Genomic DNA, 10,116 nt, shown 5'->3' on the forward strand with positions numbered 1-10,116 from the left:
CTTTGGGTGAGTAACAATAAGTTTCGGGCAAGGGAGAAGGAATTCAGGTAAACAAGCCAATCAGTAACAGGACAATAGGTTTGGGAAAACAAGTCATGCCTAATCTCTTTCTTATCGCTGACAAGTCTCCGACATGTCTCCAACATGTCGTATACAGCACAGAGGCCTTTGGGGGCTGCAGTTGTCAATAGTGCAGCCATGTTTAAATGGCATATATCCCCACATCTCCCCTCTTTTGTTTAGTTAATGGAATAAGAATCAAGAGGGTTTTCACTGGTCCAACAAGTGTCCGTTAGGACAAAGTAAAATTTTCTCTACGAGATAAAGTCCAAGATTATCTCAGCTATTGTCTCCACACTTCAGGGCCTGGCGTCTTAGTGAGTCCTTGTGAGCCCAGCTACAGCTGGGGCACACTCCATATGTTTAAGGAGGAGAAGTAGCATAGCAATGAGTAACACCTGGACTTTAAACTCACGGTGCTGGTTTTCCACCGGATACCATCTGGTTTTTTACCAGGTTGTTACTTAATGCCTGGGCTTAATGCTCTTAGATGGCGGCCGTAGCAGGCTCTTTAAACTCACAGTGCTGGTTTTCCACCAGATACCATCTGGTTCTTCACCAGGTTACTAAGTAAGAGCATTGCTCTTATCAATTGCATAGCCGGAGTGAGCAGACTCAATGTGCCTTTTAGGTGTGTATGGCAATAGAGGATGATCTTATGAGGATAATATAATTCTCTGCACTAGTAATATCCTGATTGTTGGACATATGGGTTTCCTCTGACTCTCATTTTGTCAGGCAAACACTAACTTTTAACATCCACTGAAATTATTATTCTTAAAGGCTTAAAGATTTATAAAGGCTCAAAGATTCATTAACAATCAAACAAGCAATGATTTACACAGCTTCACTATTACTTGGAAGGAAATCACTAGGAAGGGCAATTTATACATCATAACAGATTTAACAATGAAACAAACACTGATTTACACAAATTTACTATCAATTGGAAAGGAATCATCTAACTTAGAAATCTATCTATACAGAAGCATCTAACTAGGAGAAGCAGAAAATATAGAGGAATTTACACATAACAAATTTTCATTGGGAACTTACCGATTAACAAATTACTGATTAACAAGATAATATAGGATGACTATTGAGGATTGATTATCACGAGGGAAACCATAGCTAGAAACAGGTTTTCAGGTGTAAGTGGGACACCTGTAGTTGAGAGGATATGCTCAGCTTTGGAGGAGAGGGCTTTCAGACCTCCCCATGTTACCAGTATTGCAGATCTCTGTTGTTCAGTGTCCATCCCCGGGGGAAGGGGTGCCGGTGTCAGTTGTAGCTCTGGAGTCGGGTCGGATGGCGGCCACCGAAGGGGTGGCGGCGGCGGTTCAGAGAAGGGAAGGGGCAGAGGCACAGGGCAGAGTGTGCCGGCGCGCAGGGGAGCCGCAGCGTGGGGTGCGTCCGGGACCCCTAGTCACGGCCGGAGCGCAGAGCCCACTCTCACCTGCCCAGAGCCTCCAGGCGGGGCCGTCCCGGGCGGCGACACCCCAGGCGACCGGGCCAGCAAGCCTGGGCAGCGGCAACCCGGGACTGGGCTCAGAGTGCCGCGGGAGGGATGGAGCGTGGGCCGCGCCGCAGCCGGAGCGGGAATCCGAAGTGGACCTGTAGGAGACAAAACAGCTGCATACCCTCGCCCCCAGGTTAGTAATTCTACAGGTCCTTGCCAGACAGAGATTTTGAGGATCTTTACAGAGGACCTGTGGGCGAGGTCGGGTGTCAGAGGGGAGAAAGTGTCGTTCTGCAGCAGTACGACCATCTTTAGCAACCGATAAAAAGTTAAAAATAAAGAGAGCTTTGGCAAGTCTTTCATTTTGGGCACATACTCTAGACCCATCATCTCCCCCACTTTGTTTATTTAACAGCTGTTTGAGAGTGTGATGGGCACGTTCAGTTATGGCTTGCCCTTGACGGTTATAAGGAATGCCAGTGGTATGAAGAATATCCCAAGTGGCACAAAATTGTTGAAATTTAGCAGAAGTATATGCAGGACCATTATCAGTTTTAAGAGCTTGGGGACATCCCATAGTTGCAATGGCTTGGGTGAAATGATGACAGGCATGAGTAAAACGTTTTCCAGAAAGGGCTGTAGCATAGAGAAACCCAGAATATATTAGTCCAATGAAAGCCTTTACCACAGCGGGGACACTGTGCCTTTAAGAGAGCTAAAACAGCCCAACAGTCAGCATTAGCATTTTCACAAGCAAGCTGGAGACAAAGAACTTCAGCTGCTTGATTGTCAGCCTGTCGGGAAATGGCAGATTCAATTAAAAGCAGAAGTTGGGTAAGGGCTTCTTCTGACACCTTAAGCTTAGAGGCCTTTAACAATCCCAACAACTGGGTTTTGTGTTGACGCTGCTCAGGAGAAAGGGAATTCCCCATAGCGAGGAGGAATAGGAAAACGAAGAGAAGAATGATAGGAAAGCTCCTGGCCTGAAGCCTGAAATCCCTTGGGAGCGGTCAGGAAAGACCTGCCGCTCTGGGGCTAAAGCAGCCTGATCTGAGAGCGTTCAGGAAAATTCCGCCCACGGAAAAACCCCACCGCTCTCGGGCTGTGCCTTTAAACAGCCTTAAATGGATGTCCGATACTCACCACCTAAAGGGATTGAGTGCGAGGGCGCCTATGCAGCTATACGGTGGTCTGTCCTCACACGGGGCACCATCTGTCGCAGTGGCGACAGTTGTCGGGGCGGCGGAGACAATAACCAATGCCACAACTCTTACAGAGAAGTGGGGCCAGGAGGGTCACTCTGAGGAGTCGAACCCCGGCTTCAGTCCCAGGAGTTTATTTATAGTCAATACAGCAAGCAGTGAAGCAAATAACAGAACAATGGGCTTTGGGTGCGGGCAAGGGAGAAGGAATTCAGGTAAACAAGCCAATCAGTAACAGGACAATAGGTTTGGGAAAACAAGTCGTGCCTAATCTCTTTCTCATCGCTGACAAGTCTCCAACATGTCGTATACAGCATAGAGGCCTGTGGGGGCTGCAGTTGTCAATACTGCAGCCATGTTTAAATGGCGTATATCCCCACAACACCCTGCCTCAGCCTTTCTGCATCGTGGACCTCAGGCCTTCCGGCTGCTGGGGTGGGCAAGCGGGAGCTGAGGACCAATGGTGTGGGCGAGGGAGCTAGAGGGGCCTCTGGGGACCCAGCCCTCACATCTGGGCAGGGTGTGGGCACCTTGAGAAGGGAGCTGGAGAAGAATAGGTGGGCATCCAGAGAGGACAAAGCCCTGCTTGGAGCTGTACAGTGAGTGAGCTCATGTCTGAGCCCAGGTTGCTGCCCGGCCAGGGCCCTGCAGGGGGCATACCAGCATGCCTGGGTTGGAGGAGACTCAGGGCTCATTTCCCACTATGCAGCACTGCCCACCACCCCAGGGCTCACCCCTGGGCCCCCTGTACAGGGTGAGTTGGCAGCTCTGTGGGATTGGAGACGCATCAGGCCTGAGAAAAAGTGCTTGTGTGTCCTCCTCAAGGCCTGGGGTTCCCATGCCAGTCCTCCTCCTGTGAGACCCCACACAGGGCAGAAGTGGGTACAGCCTGCAGCAGGAGGCCTTAGAGCTAGGGTCCCCCAGGAGGCAGCTGGCTCCCGGGGAGACTGTACCTCCTCTGGGGTGGGGCTGGGGCTCCAAGCCAGAAGCCAAAAGCTGTGGTCACCCTCGCAATCCTGTGTGTGGCGTTAGAGTTTGTCTCAGCTAGGAGGATAGGGCAGGCAAGAAGGAAACTTGGAGATGTCCACAGGGAAACTGAGGCCCAGCATGGGGAAGCCAGTGGCCTAAGGCCCCCAGGCAGAGCCAGAGGGCCGGGTCTGGGGATAAGGTCCACTGGGCCTGTGTGCCCCAGCCACCAGCACAGGTGTGACTCTGACCCCTGGGGGACAGGATTCAGGCCATCCCCAGGACAACTGGATGCGTTAACAGTCTCCCAGGCCAGGGAATGACCAAGAGGATGAGGAGGGGGTGTCAGGGAGGAAGAGGGTCCCCTCCTATGCTGCCCCAAAGTCAGGGCCCGTGAGCCTTGGAGACAGAGGGAATGCAACAGCACCAACTCAGCCCACTCTGCTCCTGTTTTGCTGTATGACCCTGGCCAGGCACTGCCCCTCCCTGGTCTTAGTTTCTCCTTTTTCCCCTCTGTTAAATGGTGTCCACTGTCCCTCCTGCTCTTCACACTCCATCCTGAGGGCTGGCCCCTCGCAGACCTCCTTGTTTTAAACACACGGGCCTGCTCAGTAGCTCAGAAGGCCCAGCAGTCCCTGTGCCCAACCCCCAGAACAGGGGGTCCAGGCTTACTGAGGTGGCAAAAAATGGGGTGGGCGGTGGGAAGGTCTAGCTGGAGAGGAGGAGGCTGGGACGCCAACCCTGGCTTGGTCGGCTGAGAGCTCGCAGCCCTGGCACACACGTAGCAATTGCATTCTCCTTGCAACTCCTTGTTGGGAATCGTCAAGCCCTTGCGTCCCTCCTGCTCGCTCGATCCCTGCTCACCGCTGGCCCAGGTCCAGCCACTAGCCCTGGAATGTCACTGCATGTAGAGGTTCCTACCAGATGGAGGTGCTGGTTGGTGCATGGGGACCCCGAGCCTGCATCATCAGAAGAGCTCTGGGAGAATCCAAGGTGGCAGCAGATGGTCTGTCTCCCCGCCTCTTGGATGGACGGAGGCACTCAATGAAGTGGCTGAGCTGAGAATGAAACGGCCAAGAGAAGGGGCAGGTGTCCACATGCCTCAAGGGCCTCAGTCCGTGCCTCCTGGCCACCAGAGAGGCCAGGAGGGCTGGATCTCCTCACCATGCAGGCAAGGACACCAGGAACTGGGGACTTGTGTCCCATGCAGCCTGGTGTGGCTGAGAGCACCGAGCCCCAGACAGAGGAGGAAGCAGGTAGGCCTTGCACAGCCTCTCCCAGGCCGGCCTTGGAGCCAGACAGCCCTGGCCTTGATCCCAGCCCATCAGTCGCTGGCATGTGGTCCTCTTGGGCTTGGTACCTTCCTCATGGAGACTAGGTACACCAAACCTCCCCCTTCACACTGGAGTGAGGGTGACATAAGTTCTGGAAAGCACCTGCCCATGTGGGCCCTCAGCCTAAGGCTCTCTGGGTGAGAATGGCAGGGGCCCAGACCTTGGGACTAGGCAGAGCTGAAGCCATTTATTTATTTAACAAGCACTTACAGAGCCTTTCTCCAAGCCAGGTATTGTTCCAGGGCTCTACACTGAATGAATTCTCCTTGAACTTCTGGGAGGTACAGACTGCTGTCACCTCCATTCTTTTGGTGCAGGAACTGCAGCATGCAGAGGTTGAGAGATTTGTCCAAGATCAGAGAGCTAGCTAGGCCTGGAGGAGCTGGCTGTGGAGTCAGTTGTCGCTGGGACGTTAGTTGGTGGCATTAGCTACTGCTAGCCACTGCACGATGCTGCCTCTCACGCAGCCACCCCAGGGCTGCCCTCAAGATGCACCTGAAGTCCTGAGCAAGCCCCTTCTAAAGAGGCCATTCCAGGCAGGAAAATGGCCTCAGTGGCTCTGCGGGCAGGTGTCCAGCAGGGAGTGGAGGGGAGCTTGAGTCCCTCCAGCAGCACTACCCCTGGACCTCCCTGGGCTGGTTTCCTCTTCTGTAAATAAGTGGGGCCACCTCCTGTCTGTCAGTTTGTCACACTGTGGTGGCTTGCATGTTGCTATGATTCTGGAAGCTATGCCACCAGTATTTCGAATTCCAGCAGGGTCACCCATGGTGGACAGGTTTCAGCAGAACTTCCAGACTAAGAGACTAGGAAGAAAGGCCTGGCGATCTGCTTCCAAAAATCAGACAGTGAAAACCTTATGGATCACAACAGAACACTGACTCACTTGCTTTGGACATGTCATCAGGAGGGATCGGTTGCTAGAGGAGGACATCATGTTGGGTGAAGCAGAGGGCCAGCAAAGACAAGGGTGACCCTTGGTGAGATGGGCTGGCACAATAGCTGCAACGATGGACTCAGACATGCCAGTAATTGTGAGGATGACGCAGGACCAGGCAGCATTGCATTCTATTGTACATAAGGTCACCATGAGTTGGAGTCAATTGTCTATCTATCAATCAACTGGGGAGGGGAGCAGTGATGATATGGGCGCTGCCGTCTTCCAGGACTGCAAGGGCACTAATGAGAAGTGGATCTGGAAGTAGTTCAGCACAGACTGAAGGAAGCCCAGATGGGCAGCGAGCTTAGGGAAGTAGGATCCACGCCCATGATAGGACATCGGCAAGTGCCTTTCTCTCGGCCTCAGCCCTCGCATGAACCTGCCTTGCCAGGATGTTAAGAGCATCAAAAAGAAACAAGTACCTGGGTATATACCCAAAAGACTTTGAAGCAGGGATACTTGTACACCAGTGTTCACTGCACTATTTACAATAGCCAAAAGTGGAAACCCCCAGTGCCCATCAGCAGATGAATGGATAAGCAAAATGTGGGTATTATATACACACAATGAAATACTACTCATCCTTAAAAAGGAATAATGTTCTGATACATGCTACAATGTAGATGGGCCTTGAAAATATGCTGAGTGAAAGAAGCTAGACACAACAGGTCACATATTGTATGATTCCACTTATATGAAATATCTAGAATAGGCAAACTCATACAGAAGGTAGATTAGAGATTATCTATTCCAACACTGGCGAGGAGTCCCTGGGTGGTTCAGATGGTTAACATGCTCAGCTGCTAACCTAAAGGTTGAAGGTTCGCAACGACATCAGACAACAGCCTGAATCTACGATGCAAGACTGCATCAGCCAGATACCAACCTAGGTAATGAACTCTCAAGGATAAAACAAAACTAAAAGATTTACAACAGGGAACCAGAGAGGTTAATCTGTAAATGACAACAACATCAGAAGAATCAAAGAAGGAATAAATGGTGTAGATATAGAACTTTCAAATGGAGAGGAAGTCAAGGCAGTACCAAGTAACAAAAGACTGGTTTAAAATTAGGAAGATGGGGTAAATTTCAAGGTAACCACAAAGAAAGTTAACAAACCTACTCATCAAAATGAAGAAAAATACCAAGTCTCAGGAAACACAAAATCTAAAAAAAATGAAAAAAACACAAACAAAAGGAATTCAGCACAGGAGAGTAAGAGGAACAAAGAAAATGTCAGCATCACAAAATGGCAGCAATAGACTCACACCTATCAGTAATCACACTGAACGTAAATGGCCTAAATGCACCCATAGAGAAACAGAGAGTGACAGATGAATAAAAAAACAGGACCCATCAATATGCTGTCTACAAGAGACACAACTTAGAAACAAAGACATAAATTTATTAAAAATCAAAGGATGGAAAAAAATATATCAAGCAAACAACTACCAAAAAAGAGCAGGAGTGGCAATACTAATCTCAGATAAAATAGACTTTAAAAGAAAGTCCACCATAAAGGACAAAGAAAAGCATTATATAATGATTAAAGGGACAATCCATCATGAAGATATAACCATAATAAATACGCACCCAATGACAGGGCTCCAAAATACATTAAAAAAACTCTTTAACAGCACCGAAAAGAGAAATTGACAGTTCCACAGTAATAGTAGGAAAGTTCAACACACCACTCTCGGTAAAGGACAGAACATCTAGAAACAAACTCAACAAAAGATACAGACGATCTAAAGGCCACAAGTCAACCAACTTGACCTCACAGACATATACAGAACACTCCACCCAACAGCAGCAAAGTACACTTTCTTTTCCAGTGCACATGGAAAGTTCTCTGGAATAGACCACATCTTAGGCCACAAAACAACCCTCAACAAAATCTAAAACACTGAAACAATACAAACTATCTTCTTAGATCACAACGGTATCAAAGTAGAAATGAATAACAGGAAGAGCAAGGGAAAAAAATCAAATACATGGAAACTGAATAACACCCTGCTTAAAAACCACTGGATAATAAAAGAAATTAAATATGGAATAAAAAAATTCCTAAAATCAAATGAGAATGAAAACACATCATACCAAAGCCTTTGGGACACAGCAAAGGTAGTGCTCAGAGGTCAATTTATAGCAATAGATGCACAAATCGAAAAAGAAGAAAGGGACAAAATCAAAATATTAGCTACACAACTCGAACAAATAGAGGACAGCAAAAGAAGCCCACAGCCACCAGAAGAAAGGAAATAATAAAGATCAGAGCAGAAATAAATGAAATAGAGAATAGAAGAACAATAGAAAGAATAAACAAAACCAAAAGTTGGTTCTTTGAAAGAATCAACAAAATCGACAAACCACTGGCCAGACTGACAAAAGAAAAACAGGAGAGGACGCAAATAACCCAAATAAGAAATGAAATGGGCAACATTACAACATACCCAACTGAAATAAAAAGGATCATAACAGAGTATTGTGAAATACTATACTCCAACAAATTTGAAAACCTAGAGGAAATAGACAAGTTTCCAGAAACACACTACCTACCCAAACTAACACAAACGGAAGTTCAAAATCTGAACAGACTCATAACAAGAGAAGAGATTGAAAAGGTAATAAGAAAAACTCCCAACAATAAAAAGCCCTGGCCCAGATGGCCTCACTGGAGAATTCTACCAAACATTCAGAGAAGAGCTTACACCAGTATTACTCAAACTATTTCAGAACATAGAAAAGGAAGGGATACTTCCGAATTCATTCTATGAAGCCAGCATAACCCTGATACCAAAACCAGGCAAAGACACCACAAAAAAAGAAAATTACAGGACCAATATCTCTCATGAATATAGATGCAAAAATTCTCAAAAAAATTTTAGCCTATAGAATTCAGCATCATATCAAAAAAATTATACACCACGACCAAGTGGGATTCATACCAGGTATGAAGGATGATTCAACATTAGAAAATCGATCAATGTAATCCAGCACGTAAACAAAATAAAAGAATCAGATGAGCATCTCCGTTGATGCAGAAAAGGCATTTGACAAAGTCCAACACCCATTCCTGATAAAAACTCTCAATAAAATAGGTATAGAAGGGAAATTCCTCAGCATAATAAAGGGCATCTATGCAAAACCAGCAGCCAACATTATTCTTAACGGAGAGAGGCTGCAAACATCCCCCTTGAGAACAGGAACAAGACAAGGATGTCCTTGATCACCACTCCTATTCAACACTGTGCTGGAAGTCCTAGCTAGAGCAATAAAGCAAGAAAAAGAAATAAAGGGCAAATTAGTAAGGAAGAAGTAAAACTGTCCCTATTTGCAGGTGATATGATACTATACATAGAAAACACAAAAGACTCCATGAGAAAACTACTGGAAGTAATAGAAAGATTCAGCAGAGTAGCAGGATATAAGATAAACATACAAAAATCAGTTGGATTTCCATACAGTGAACAACAAAAGGAAATCAAGAAAATAATACCATTTATAATATTCCCTAAAAAACATAAAATACTTAGGAATAAATCTATCCAGGGATGTAAAAGACCTATATTAAGAAAACTATAAAACACTACTGCAAGAAACCAAAAGAGACCTACATAAATAGAAAAATATACCATGCTCATGGATAGGTAGACTTATCATGGTGAAAATGTCAATTCCACCCAAAGCAATCTACAAATACAATGCAATTCCAATCCAAATAATAACATCATTCTTTACAGAGATGAAAAAGCTAAACATTAACTTTATATGGAAAGGGAAGATGCCCCAGATAAGTAAAGTACTATGGAAGAAGAAGAATAAAGTAGGAGGACTCACACTACCTGACCTCAGAACCTACTATACAGCTGTGGTAGTCAAAACAGCCTGGTACTGGCACAGTGATAGATACATTGACCAATGGAACAGGATTGAGAACCCAGATGTAAATCCATCCGCCTACAGTCACCTGATCTTCAACAAAGACCCAAAGTCCATCAAATGGGGGAAAAGACAGTCTTTTTAACAAATGGTGCTGGCAAAACTGGATGTCCATATGCAAAAAATGAAACAGGACCCATACCGCACACCATACACAAAAACTAATTCAAAATGGATCAAAGACCTAAATAGAAAACCAAAAACTGTAAGGATCAT

Source organism: Trichechus manatus, unplaced genomic scaffold, assembly GCF_000243295.1.
Source record: "Trichechus manatus latirostris isolate Lorelei unplaced genomic scaffold, TriManLat1.0 scaffold00157, whole genome shotgun sequence".
Taxonomy (NCBI): domain Eukaryota; kingdom Metazoa; phylum Chordata; class Mammalia; order Sirenia; family Trichechidae; genus Trichechus; species Trichechus manatus.